Genomic DNA, 225 nt, shown 5'->3' with positions numbered 1-225 from the left:
TTCTGAAATTTGATTTTATAGATTTATTATTACTATTTTATTTATTTTTTATTATTATTATTATTATTATTATTATTATTATTATTATTATTATTATTATTATTATTATTATTAATTTTTTTTTTTAAAAAAGCGGATGTTACATACACTCCCCCTTAAAACAAAAGTTTATCCTCGAACTTAAACTTACTAATTGGACGGTTTGATAGACTCGCATCACCCCCC

Source organism: Amaranthus tricolor, chromosome 5 (genome assembly GCF_026212465.1).
Source record: "Amaranthus tricolor cultivar Red isolate AtriRed21 chromosome 5, ASM2621246v1, whole genome shotgun sequence".
Lineage (NCBI taxonomy): Eukaryota > Viridiplantae > Streptophyta > Magnoliopsida > Caryophyllales > Amaranthaceae > Amaranthus > Amaranthus tricolor.
This window is presented reverse-complemented; position numbering follows the sequence as displayed.